The 13,245-nt window shown below is 48.6% G+C and overlaps 1 long non-coding RNA gene across 1 annotated transcript; it reads left to right on the forward strand.

Annotated features, from left to right (window-relative positions):
- Window positions 1-6,050: 6,050 nt before the first annotated feature.
- Window positions 6,051-8,158, forward strand: LOC114009302 (uncharacterized). The gene is made up of 3 exons (XR_003550746.1): window positions 6,051-6,295; window positions 7,668-7,710; window positions 7,809-8,158. It is a non-coding gene; the product is annotated as an uncharacterized LOC114009302 (long non-coding RNA).
- The last annotated feature ends 5,087 nt before the right edge of the window (window positions 8,159-13,245 follow it).

Here is a 13,245-nt window from a genome sequence, read left to right on the forward strand (position 1 = left end):
TGGCCCCACAGATAAGCTCTGTTACCTCCACTGCACCAATACCTCGAGCTTGTCCAACGTGACACGGGCACTAAGTGACAAGCAAGAATTCCATCCTGAATTGCTTGTGGTTCTCATTTCTACCATTCCCACAATACGCAATCCCTGGTTATGTTAAGACTTTACACATAAATGGGCTAATTCTACGATGTTTTTAAATGATCATGTCCTTTAAAGTATGATCCAGTAATTCCAACTCTAGGACTCCATCTAAGGAAATTATCGGGAAAAGGAAGAGAAATTTTATTCACAGACATGTGAATCACAGTGTCAACCACAATAGGGGAAATTTAGAAACGCCTTCCCTACCCAGTTGCGGTCCTCATCCAGGAAGCCCTCCCCACAACTCCAGTCTAAAGTAAAAGTCCCTCCCCTGTGGCTGCGTAGCACCCTGGGCTAGTCCTTTATTACCCCCACCTCAGTCTTTCGGACTGTAAGCTTCTTAAAAGCTCTGCTTGGGCCAGCAGGTGGTTGGTAAAGGCACTTGACTCCCATGTGGCTGACCACAGTTCAAGTCCCAGACCTGGCAGCTTGCTTTCTTACTTTCTCCTCTCTTACTCTCTCTCTCTCTCTTTTGGGTCTCTCTCAGGTGAGCACATATGCCCTGCAGAAAAATTTTAAAATTGTCTAATAATAATGATTAATTAATTAAATAACTCTTAAAAAATAAAAAAAAACGCTCTTCTTATTCATCCTTGCTTTAGAGTGCATACTCAAATATGTGACTAGTTCATCTGTGGCCCAGGAGTTGCTCCTTTAGCAGATATGGAAACCGAAAACGAGAGCATGAAAGTTGTCGTAGGTCACCAGGGCAACACTGGAACTCAAGGCTACACTCAAGGCTCTTCTCCTTCCACAGGACAGCCGGTACCTTCAGGCTTCTAAGAAAGGGATGGCTGATGTTTGAACACAGGAGCCAGGGGTGGGAGAGACAGAGGAAGCCAGAGGCTCCTTTCTTCACAGGCGTTCACTGCGAAGGTTGCAAAGTGGCCAGTCCACGGGACCACAGGGCCTGCTGCCGCTGAGCAGCTGATGGGGGTGAGGAGTGAAAGCCGCAGCTTTAAAGCAGATGCCAACTTTGAAACGCATATGTACGGTTACCCAGAAAGGCAAGGGATAGACTTGTACCTACAATATGTGCTTAATTGTTCAGAGAAAACAAAAGACCAGAAACAAATTGCCACTTGTAAACAGTGGTTATCTTTGAACGGTGGGATTTTTTTCTGTTTCTCTGTACATTTTTGTGCTTTCCGAACTGTCCTCAATAGACATACTTGATTTTTATCATTACAGCAACGTTTAAGCATTTTCGTCACACTGATTTGAAGGCTAACTTAACCTTTCCAGTAATTACTTAGAAAATCACCCCAGTATTTTAACACATAAAACTACATTGCTTAATGTTACTCTCACATTTAAGCCTGTAAGAAGCACTGGGCTGTTGAGAAAGTCAAGATACATTTTTTTCATAGAAAAACATAAAAACTCTGTCATGACTTTCCTGACAGCCTAATACATCTGTCAGAGTCAGAATACCACTGTGTAATTGGGCCGGCAGGTGGTGTGGTGGTTTAGGGTGCTGGACTCCCACATGGGCGACTGCGGTTTGAGTCTCGGACCCGGTGACTTGCTTTCTCACTCTCCTCTCTCTTACTCTGTCCTTTTCTGGTCAAATTTAAGTACATAAATAAATAAGTAAATAAAGTCAAATAAAATCATTCTTTAAAAAATTATTAAAAAAAAGAATACCATTGTGTAATTTAAGTAGATATGCAGACAAGCAAGAAAAGGTCTTTTTTTCCCTGCTCCATTCTCGTTGAACAAATCACTATCACCAGATTTGAGCAAACAGCTCCCTGTCCAAATTCTAAGGAGGTAATACTCGAGACAATTACTGTGCAGTTCATTAATGAGTTATTCCCGACATTCTTTATACACGCACATCCTCACATTCTGACGAACCACATTCTCTGTGAAGCCTCCCTTCTGTCCATCTCTCACTTACCAACGGTTCTTGTCTTTACTCGGGAACGGAAACAGACCACCAGGGACCAACACTGAGAGAAATTAAATCTATTTTCTCTAGGCTCCTGAGCACGATTTCTAAGAAAGGTAGAAATGTGTTCAGAGCAAGGGCCGTCGCACTAGATGGGGCTTCCCAAAACAACTCCAAGTCCCTCAGAGCAAAGAACGGATCTTCTATTTTATTTTTGTTTCCTAAGGAAGCAGAATTAATTTTTATTTCAGCAGCGACCCCTCTCTCTTTCCTGGGAATACATTTTGGCTGTGATTCTTTTATTATTAATATATTATGATTATTTTATACGTTCAACCACTACACCTCATTTAGCTTGTAGAGAAAGAATGGGTCTTCTTATTCTTTGTAATCCCAGCTTGAGCACAACTCCCCCCGACACCAGCTCACTACCTGTTTGTTAGGAAAGACAGAATGAATTCATGGAATGACTACAGGGTGTACTCAGGCATGAAAGTTGTAGCTTCATTTTTATTTGTTTTCCATTAGGTCTGTTGACCTTCAAGTCACACCAATTTCCCAACGACAGCAAAGCCTCCTCTATAGTTCGGCAGACAGTCACACTTCTTTGTGACTCAGTGGGCCCTCCCAATCCCAGCACACAGTCTCCCCTGGGGGGTCTTCTCCCACCTTCTTCACACTTTACAGCTGAACCTGCATACTGTCATGGACTTACCCCGACAACCTCAGGAGTGGAAGTAGCAGCTAGTTCCACAGTCACACGGGAGAAGGAAGGATGACCCAAACCCCTTAGAGGGGACGGGAGGCTCTCACTCTAAGGCCTGGGCATCGTCCACTGCCCTGAAACAGCCTGCCTGGAAACCGGGCAGGGAGGACTCTCTGTACAAAGGACCCTGGGGTTCAGGCAGGTAAGCAGAGTAGCTAGGCAGAGTGCCTCCTTTGACTTCTCACTGCCCTTTTGTCCTATGGTTAAAGTGAAAGTCGCTCCCTCCCTAGGAAAGCACAGGACAGAAAGGTGTGGGAGTACCCAGCATAAGTGTAAAAAGTGAACCTCTGGTAACTGCCAAGGAAGACTGGTCCCCTGATGACAGCGGCAATACTCTTCCACACCTACCACTGGGATCCATGGCTCTATTGAAATCCTTAGGGCTTCATTCTCTGACTTCCAGGGTGTTGTCAAAACAACCATCGTAACTTTGACTTTACTCTGGGGTACCAACCACAACTCGTTTGATGCAACACTCTCCCTTTTACGCAAAAAGAGGCACTAGACGTAGGCTGTGTGTTGCTGGGTGTCCTTGGGCAAATAAGATCTCTTCTGGGCTTCGGGTTTTCAGTTGAAAAAGAAAAGGATCCAGCCAGATAATTTCTGAAGTTCCTCACAGGGTTAGCATCCTGATGAGAAAACGATACCCCAGTGCCAAGTGAAATTACTGTGACGGCGAAACACCCTGGAAATGGAAAGGGATAAGCCTCGCTGGGAGATAACAAGGCCAGGGCCAAACAACAGGCTAACTTGGGGGAAACCCAGCCTCGCAGGGATTTTGGTTTTCCAGCTTATCTGCCAAGTACAAAAATAAGCAGCTATTTCAATGGGACTCTAAAAACAATAATAAATTAAGTAAAAACAGTGAAAACAAGGCTTTGTTCTCCCACAAGTGGCTTAGAAGTAGCCGCTAAGAGACACCTCCCAGTGGAGCGGATGTCAACGGCTCATGCTTTTGCCCACACAAAGGCCTCCTGGCACAGGGATGTGAGGCAAAACGGGGAAGTCTCAGCAGCTGGCCTTATTCCAACTTGGGAGAAAGGGGGCAGCCAGGAAGAAAAATAACTAAGCTTCTGAAAGGCTAGAAGGAGGGTACGAAATGACTGAATCTATCTTTTCTAACAGAGCAAAGAACTCTTGAGAGGGATAATGGAAGGGTGCAACTTTCAATTTGAATTACTTTCTTTGTTTAACTCTATTCTGCCTAAGGTCACTGCCTTTTGAGCCAACCGCAGAATCGAAGAATCCCTGCTTGCTTTTAGAAGAAGGCCCAAGATCCCGAGAGGAGAATGGAGGAGAAGGGATTGTGGCGTGACCATCCCCCCTGGGGGTGATTTCTCGCTTTCTGTCTCTATGTCTCTCTCTGTCTGGCGAGCTCCTCTATGCCCCTCTCTGTCTGGCGAGCTCACGGGTCCTATAGCAAAAACTTCTCCAAAAAAAAAAAACGATCTACAAACAGTCAGTGTGGATGAGAACTAACTGCTGATTTTCAAATAAAGTTATAAACCCCAAAAAACATTATAAAAAAAAAAAAAGAAGAAGGCAGAGCAGTGCAGCGTGGGACATGGGGGACCACAGTTCCTCTCTTGGTTCCTGATTTCACCCTCTTGAAACTTGGACAAGAGGCTAACTAAACCCGTAGGCCAGAGCTTCCTGCCGGTAAAACAGGCATGTTCACTAGATGCTCTCCAGACCCTTTCAGTAAGGGTGGCTTGGGGATGGAGGCTCCCCTCTGGTCCCCAGGGGCAGCCAAGGTGAATCAGGTACACAGGCAAGGCCGCTGCACCTCCATTCCTGCCCTGCACTACGCACTTCCGCAACCTTAACTAAGCCTTACTCCTGCACCCACACTGCCGCCTAAGAGGCCAACTCTTCTCCCAAACCATCTCACTGTGCCAGACTCAGTCTGATTAAGTAAAATCTGCAAAACGGAGCTAAGCGTATTTAAGTCAAGAAAAGGCAAAACAAACGGTCTTTCCGGATGTTGGAATTTCTTCCCCAAAAAAATAATACCAACTGAAAATATACGTCCCCACCCAAAGGCCGGGGCCGAGCTCTCTCGTGAAAACACTTAACAAGCCAGAAGGAGCCAGTGATATCCAGGGTAGGCGCACCGACTACGAAGAAAAGCGCAAGTGACCCGAGACGGCGCTGCGCGATCTTGAGCTGGACTGTTCTCCCCGCAGGCTGGGGAGGCGCTCGCGCTCTCCTCAGTGTGGGGACAATGGTGCTTCTGGCATGGCTCTTTTTGGGGAAGGAGACCCATAGACCCGTAGTTCAACCTGCATCTCTAAGAAGCCTGGGCGACGTGGAGGCGAAGGATGCCACTTCACCCCAAAGAAAGTCCCACGGCCGGGGTCGGACTCGACCCAGGGGAACGTTTGCGTAGCTGTTTCTCATTTCGTTTTGCCCTGTTAGTCCGGCAGTTTAGTCCGATGCCAAACGATACCCTTTACACACCTCTCGCCCTGCTCCAGCCAGCGACGCCTCCCGTGCCGCCTCCCCCCTGCGGCCGAGACAGCGGCCTGACGCTCGGCCCCGAGGGGCTGCGAAGCGCCGGGCCCTTGGGCGGGGCGCACGTGGGTTTGTTGTGCTGCCCTCGCCACCTCCCCCGCCGCCGGCCAGCGTCCCGATCCGTAAACCCGACTGGCGGATCCAAAGCCTGCGGGACTGCAAGGCGCTCCCTCCCACCGCCCGTGCCACGGGGAGAGCGGGCTGCCGGGGGGCACGCGCACACGGGCGTCGGGGGTCTCGGGAGCCTGGCGAAAGCCTGCGCGGCCCATCCGCCTGGACACACAGACAACCCCAGGCAGCAGGCGGCCGAGGCGGCGCTGGGACGGACTCCCGGCGCCCTAGACGCGCCCCCCGCCCCGCAGCGCCCCTCCTCTCCAGTCCAGGCGTCTCTCCTGGCCCGGCCCTGCCCAGGACTCCCCTCCCCCAGGTGTCTCCAGCCTCGGTGCTCGGCGGGGACAGCACAACCGGGGAACTGGAAGCTCCACGAGGGAGTCCCGGGAGGAGGGATGCACCGGGGATGCAGGGTGGAGGGGACCGGGGAAGGAGGGAAGAAGAATGTAGCGGAGGGGCGGGGAGGAAGCACCCGTCTCCGTTACGCAAATAGAGTCGCGAAGACTGGGTGAGTCCCGTGGCCACACTGCGCCCCAAACTGGCCTGGCCCGGCGGAGGTCGCTAGCGAGCGGGCTCCGGGTTAAGAGTGCAGGTTAGGGCGCCTGGTGAGGCTGGGACCCTGGATGGTCGAACCCATCCCTGTCCGGCGTTTTGTCCTAACAAGCTGGCACTGTGTTTCCTGCCTCACTGACTACGTCACCCTGATCAAGTCACTGAACCTCGCTGATGACTCGCATCTTCTTATGTACAATACAAAGGAACAGCATCTGTGTCACAGGGTTTGGCAAAAACCTTCTAACATCGGGCGGCGGCGCGCAGCAGGCATTCTCAGTCACACACCTAAGGGGAAGGGGTGTCCTGGACTTCAGGTATGCTGGTGAAGGAAGCCCGGTTCCCTCTTCCACTGGGTTAAAGTCAGGCTGCTGGGAAAGGCAAGAGGAAACCACAAACCTCACAGCATACTGACCATCCCTGGTGGCCCCGAGGCCAATTCCCTAACACAGAAAGACACCAGACTGGAGGGCTGGAAGCAGCTTTTAGGTCACCATTCCAGTGTCCCAAAAGCCAGAGAAAGAACGTGACTACCAGAGGCAATACTCATATTCCAAATGCCTACTGAGCCCTCACCCTCTAGGCATCCAGCTTTCTGCTGGGAGGGAGGTGGGGAGGGGAGGTTTCTTTCCAACGCCCTCCCTTGCATCCTTCTCCAAACGCTGCTTCCTCCTTCTCCTGATCCGGGCTCCCTCCATTAGCACTAACCCTCTCCCTGCTGCTCTGGAGCCCTCATAGCTCAGTACAAAGAGCTCCAGTTGGAGAGGATGCCAGCTAGAGTTCAAATCTCAGTTAGCAGCTAGCTGTGCATTCTTGGCCAAATTCCGTACCTCTCTGGGCTTCCCTTCCTTTCCTTTTCTGCAAAACAGAGATATTAAGGACAGTATTGTTTCCGGATTATGTGAAATGATCTGTGTGAAGGTGCTCGTAACAGTAAAGGGTATGAATGAACGAATGACAAACTAAGAAGCTACTTTTGAAAGAATGCTACATAAAATGTTCTAGAGTTTTTTCTTTTTTCTTTTTTTTCTTTTGGAGTGGTTTTTGCTATAGGGCATGTGCTCTCGCCAGACAGACAGAGAGAGACAGAGAGAAAGCGAGAAATCCCCCCCCCAGGGGGGATGGCCACGCCGCAATCCCTTCTCCTCCATTCTCCTCTCGGGATCTTGGGCACGCACGCACACGTGCCCGGAGTGAGTTTTAAGCCACCGGGTCTGGGACACGAACCGCGGTCGACTACGTGGGAGTCCAGCGACATAGCCATTACGCTAACTGCTGGTCCCTAGACTTTTTTCTGAAAACATTAACTGAAGCCTCTAGACGATTTTGCACAGTGGCATGACATGCCTCTTTGTGTTTTACACTGATTCCTCTGGCCCCATATGGAGAAGGAATGGCAGGAGCAGAGGCTGCAAACCAGGATGTGAGCTCGGACTGACCTCAGTAGAGAAATAATAAGAGCCTGAGCTCTGGCCGTGTCAGGGGAAATGGGGGGAAAGGGCATTTAAGTAACAGCTACCATTTGGGGAACCCAAACACTTGTTAGTCTGCTGACTTCTCGTCATAATACAGGTGGTGATCTTAGTTCCATTTATGAATGAGGACACTGAACTCCTTTAGGAAGTGGAGATGCCGGAATTTGAACCCTCTTCCAAGTTCATTGACAGCCTTAATCATTTCTTTCAACAGAACTTTGGTGTCAACACTACTTAGGAACTAAGAACAGAAAGAAGTGAGTCCTTAGTCTTCATTCCAGTTCTTTTTTTATGGAAGAACACCAACCACATCATGGAGAAAAGAAAAGGCTCACTCTGGATTCTTGGCTTACAGGACTGGGATTACCACAGGTGATATGACAAGGCCCAGGAGTTCCTGGAGCTCTGTGGCGGATGAGCAGGCAAGTCCAGGCTTCCTGGCAAATTCCAGTGTGGAAGTAAGTGTGGAGCCATCAAGGCTCTCTCATCATTGGGGCCTTGTGACCTCAAAGAGGCTGAGTCATTAGCTGGGGACAGTTCTGTCCTCCCCAGCCTATGTCTGAGGATTCCCCACCTGTTGTCCCTGGGGTCCCTGCCTTGGCGGGTTATAAGGCCGGAACCAGGAGTGCAGATAGCTACTCTCTGGGCATTATCTCTCTTCTACAGCCTCCACACCCAACCTCTTACTATGGACTAAATGTCTTTGCTCCCCTAAAATTCATACATTGAAATCCTACCCCTCGAGGTGATGATATTAGGAGGGGGGTTTTCGGGAGGGTGGGATATTTGGGACACAGCTGTAACTGGCTCCTCAGGAGGTGCTGGATCCCACACTGGGAACCAAGGTTTGAATTCCCAGCCCAAGTGACCTGAAATATGCTGGGCATGCATACAGGTGTTCAAAATCCAACAGGCTGGAGAGCTGGAGGAAGGCAAGCCCAGTGGGACTAGACTCTGAGGGGGGTGCCTCTCTCTCTCTCTCTCTCTCTCTCGCATGCATGTGTGCATGCATATAGTCTCTCATAAATTTTTAAATTTTTTTTAAGGAGAAAGATCTGAGAGAACTAGCCAGCCCCTAGCTCTAGTGAGGATGCAGCTAAAAGATACCATTTATGAATGAGAGAGTGAGTCCTCGCCTGACCTCAAGTCTGCCAGGACCTGGGTCTTGGACTTACCAGTCTCCAGAACTGTGAACAATACATTTCTGTTGTTTGTAAGCTACTCATTTTACGGTATTTCTGTTGGAGCAGCCCTATGCACTAAAACATTTGACCTTCCCTCATCCCCAACCTCAAACTCAGCCAATGCATATTTTAGGTAATGCCTTCCTCAGTCATCGTTTTTGACAGTTTACTGACTAATACAAATGATGCTCTGCTTTATAATATTCATTCACAACAACTCATCTGCAAACAATATGTTCAGAGCACTTCTGAATTAGAGGTGGGGTTAGTACAAAATCTTGTGGGGGAGAAAAGAGGCAGACGGTTGAAAATTTCCACCCAAATCTTTCTTTCCCACCCAACAAGTACAGATACTCATTGAAACCTTTAAATAGACTTCCCAGCCCTCTGCACACCTCCAGTACATATTGTCCAATGTGAGGACAGGCTCAGGGGCCCGAAGGAGCCGTGGTCTGCCTACACCGCCTGTCTTGGCCCTCAGTGCTGGCAGCTTTAAGGATGAAGCACACGACTCAGTCTGTAGAAGCCAGGTGAGCAAATAGAAATAGAATAACGGCGTCTCTATATTAAGCACTCGGGGACGGCTCCCACTGATTGCTGTGAAGGGGACCTGCACAGATGGGCCAGTGGAGCATGAAGTGGGGGCAGGGGAGAAGCGCACTCGAAGGCGGAAGCTGGAAACTAGAACCGGGTCTCTGGGGAGGACTGCAGTCACAAGACGGGAAATGGATGGCCCCACAGACCCCAGGACAGCAAGCAATGACTTGCTGGCTCCAGAACGCTGAAGGAAGCATGGGCATGGTATGGGCATGGTGTGAAGAGGATAGGTCAGAGAAAGAGCCACATCACCCAGGAGCGTTAGTAGTCGGATTGTGCTTCACTCAGCCAACATCAGTGTCCCGCTGAGACAGGAGGGGCCTTCCAAACACCCAAAGTGACAGACAAGAAGCAGCTGAGAGACTGGGTCTGAACCAGTGGCACCTGGAATGACCACTGCCTAACCTCCAGACTCATCACAGCCTCAGTGTCCGTCATTAGCATGCTCAGTGACACTCCTATCTGCACCTCGACAGTTTAGAATAACAAGGGTAATGTCAGGACCTACCCTAATAAGTCCTTTTATCTTTCCTGCCGGGTAACAACTCTCCCCTCCGCTCAGAGGGAGGAGTGAAACCATACATCCATCTCCCGCATGTGGGTGCTTCACCTCTGGAGCAGTCCATGCTGTCCACTTTCTTTAATAAACTTTCACTCTCCTTAGAGACTAGCATTTGAATTCTTTCCTGAGTGAAGCTAAGGACACTCACATGCCTGTCGGAGACCCCCACAGGTTGAGTCTCCCTGGCAACACAACCCCATGCTAGGGCCCTGGGGAGACAGGAGGAGAAATTGAGCCTCCATTCTCAAATCACTTATATTTTACCTAAATATGGCTTAGTTTATAAGAGTAACTGCCATGTAGTGAACATCGCCTGTGTCAGGCAGTTTGTGTGAATGTTCTCATTTAATCCGCACTTGAAGGAGAGGGTATTATTCTTAGAACCCTAGCCATCCTTTTATTGTTGTTGTTGTTTCGTTAGAGAGATCTTTGTTATAGGGTCCGTGCGCTCCCCAGAGAAACAGAGAGATAAAAAGCAAGAAAAACACCCTTCGGGGGGATGGCCACACTGTAATCCCTTCTCCTCTATTCTCCTCTTGGGATTTTGGGCATGTTTGCACACATGCCTAGCATGAGGTATAAGCCACCAGGTCCAGGACTTGAACTACAATCAACTACTTGAGAGTCCAGCCTTGTAACCATTACACCATCTGCTCATCCCAAACCCAGCCATTTTAAGCTAGTCTCCCTGTTCTTGCCTAAAGCCAATCTTGGCATGAGATTAATGCATGGGAGATGGGGCGGGGGGGTTCGAGTCCCAGACCCGGTGGCTTAGAACTCACGCCGGGCGTGTGTGCATGCGTGCCCAAGATCCCGAGAGGAGAATGGAGGAGAAGGGATTGCGGCGTGACCATCCCCCCTGGGGGGTGATTTCTCGCTTTCTGTCTCTATGTCTCTCTCTGTCTGTCTGGCGAGCGCACGCGCCCTATAGCAAAAACTTCTCCAAAAAAAAAAAGTCTTCACTGAAGTTTTCTTAAGAGGACAAAATGGTGTTGCATTAAACCTCCTAAGTAAAAACTTCCAGATACCTGCTTAGGACGTGTCTTCCTCCCAAGTTCTACTCCTTAAAACCACCTCAGGCAGTCAGCTTTCCAGGTTTCTGCCCTTCTGTCTTCAACATCCCTAATCCTCCCCCTCTCCAGAGTCTTTCCTTCTGCATGTTAATTTTATTTTATTCACTTATTCTTAAAGTTTATTTATTTGTTTTTTCCATGACAGTTCAAGACAGGGAGCAAGAGAGACAGGCACCCCCCAACAGTCTTACCTAGTGACCCTCCCCATTTCTGGATGATAGGTACACTCCCAGCATGCTCTGGGGGACCTCAGATGAAGGCTCGGGAGCTTGACCATGTGGGAGTGGGTCCAGTTGCATCACCATGCACCGCCGCAGTCCCTCCCTTAATTTCACTCTTGTTGGGAAAAGAATCACTTTATTCAGTATCTAAAAGAGCTGTGGGAAAGAAGGAAGCACAACAACACACAGACAATTCGAGCAAACATGGATCTTTACCTTTGCAAAGGGCATACACATATATTACTCTCCATAAGTCCTCACTGAACACATAAGAACATGTGAGATAGGTGTGGCTCTTTGTCGTCCCCATTTACAGATGAGAAAACTGAGGTGCAGGTGTTAAGTGAGTTCCACAAGTTCCCTGCTGAATGTTGAGCCGGGCCTTGAAACCAAGGCCGTTTTTCTTCTTACTGCATCTGGCTCCCGGGCTGCCAAACGTTGGACAGGGCTGTCAAACTGTCAGTGACACCTCTCAGGCTGCAGCTGCCAAAACCGCCACCCAGCTGCCCTGGGGCAGGACTCAGAAACTATACCCAGGAGACCAGATGCACCAGCACTGGCAGGAAGTACAAGAGCTTGGGGACTGTGAGGAAGCAGAGATGCCTGTAACGAATTCTCTCAAAAGATCCAGGCATTGGCTTCTCTCAGGGGACCTCTATTGGAACCAAAGTGAAAGCCGCCTCCTGTGAAGTTGCCATCTGCGGATGCCTGTCCGAATAACCTGCAGTGATGATCAAGGCCTTGTGCAAGAGGGTATATAAGGCAATGAAGTTTATTTGCAATTAACAGAAGGAACTCGGAGAGAGCTCCGGGTTTTTGTTTTTTGTTTTTTGTTTTTATTGGGGGGTGTGTGGGAAGAATCGGTATTTAACAGCTGTCGATGATTTATCCTAAACATGCCTCTCTGTAAGGATTCATGTTTGAAAGTCTATTTATTTATTTATTTATTTATTTATTTTAGAGATATTTTTGCTATAGGGCACATGCACTTGCGAGAGAGACAGAAAGTGAGAAATCCCCCCCACAGGGGGGATGGCCATACTGCAATCCCTTCCCTTCCACTCTCCTCTTGGAATTTGGGGCACACACACATACGCACCCATTGTGAGTTTTAAGCTGCAAGGTCCAAGACTCAAATCACAGTCAACTACATGGGAGTCCAGTGACATAACTGTTACGCCATCTGCTGGTCCCTAAAAGTCAATTTTCAATAGTGTTCCCCTCCACCCCCGATTTTATAGGTAACATTTGCTTTAGAAATTGAGAAATGTTAGACAAATGTGAAGAAGCAAGGAGGGTGAGATCTTAAACTCGTAAGCCACAAGCAGAAGTAACCTTTTGGCTTATTTTCTTCCAGCTATTTCCTGTGCTTTTTCCCTCAACTTTCCCTTGTTAAGATTACAATGTGTATACAAGCGAGATCCTGTTTTTCTTCCCCGTTGAGAGTTTATCATGAGTGTTTCCTCTGTGTATTTACAGTAAATTCGTTTACTCACTTGAACCTCAAATAAATGCCAAGCGAACATTCTTTGGCACATTGTTAGCAGTTATGACAGCTCTCCTTGTCTAGAGGAGAGTTTAGTGACTGGAAGTGTGGACTCTGGAGTCAGGCTGCCCGAGTTTGAATCTTGACTCTGCTGCTTCCCAGCTGCGTAATGCTGGACAAATTATGTACCTCTCTGACTTTACCTGCAAAATGAGGATAATAATATCTACTTCATAAAGTGCTTCTAAAAACTAAATTAGATTATGCGGCCCCCCCTCCGGGGGCCCCGCGGCCGGGGGCTTCCGCCCCACGCAGCCACACGCAGAACGGCCGGCCCCCCTAGGGAGAATGGCCACACCACAATTCCTTCTCCTTCATTTTCCTCTCAGAATTTTGGGCATGCATGCACACACACACACCTGATTTTTTTCCCCTTCCTTTTTCTTTTTTCTTTATACATTTAATCAATGTATATCATTACAGCTTGCAAAATGAATTTTTCCAGCATGAATATACTGTATATTACTCCAGTTCAAGATATTCTCATATACATTATCATCAGCAGATAATTTTCCATTTTTGTGTCTCTTAAATGTTTTGCTTTTTCTTTTTCCCTTTTATTCCCTTCCTCTCACTTTCCCCTATTCCCCACCCTCCTCCTACACTGTC

Source organism: Tupaia chinensis, unplaced genomic scaffold (genome assembly GCF_000334495.1).
Source record: "Tupaia chinensis unplaced genomic scaffold, TupChi_1.0 Scaffold000515_1, whole genome shotgun sequence".
NCBI classification, from domain to species: Eukaryota; Metazoa; Chordata; class Mammalia; order Scandentia; family Tupaiidae; genus Tupaia; species Tupaia belangeri.